We start from the raw sequence: 344 nt of genomic DNA on the forward strand, positions 1-344 counted from the left end.
GCTGAGCTACAGTATGCGGGGTATGGTTAAAGCCAGGAACCAAGTACCTGTGCTCCTCTCCTCAGAGCTCAGAATAGATGTATTGTATACTGAAGATTTTGCTAAGAGGGTAGAACTTATGTCATGTTCTTATTGCTTTAAAAAAAGTAATAATAATACTAATTAATGAGGGAGGACCGACGTTTGGAGGGGATGGATATGTTTATGGCATAGATTATGGTAACGGTTCACAGATGTTTACTTGTCTCCAAACTCATTAAGTTGTATGCATTAAATGCGCGCATCTTTTTATATGTCAGTCATACCTTCATATCTCAATAAAGTGGTTTAAAAAATAATAAAAA

Source organism: Pteropus vampyrus, unplaced genomic scaffold, assembly GCF_000151845.1.
Source record: "Pteropus vampyrus isolate Shadow unplaced genomic scaffold, Pvam_2.0 Scaffold929, whole genome shotgun sequence".
NCBI classification, from domain to species: domain Eukaryota; kingdom Metazoa; phylum Chordata; class Mammalia; order Chiroptera; family Pteropodidae; genus Pteropus; species Pteropus vampyrus.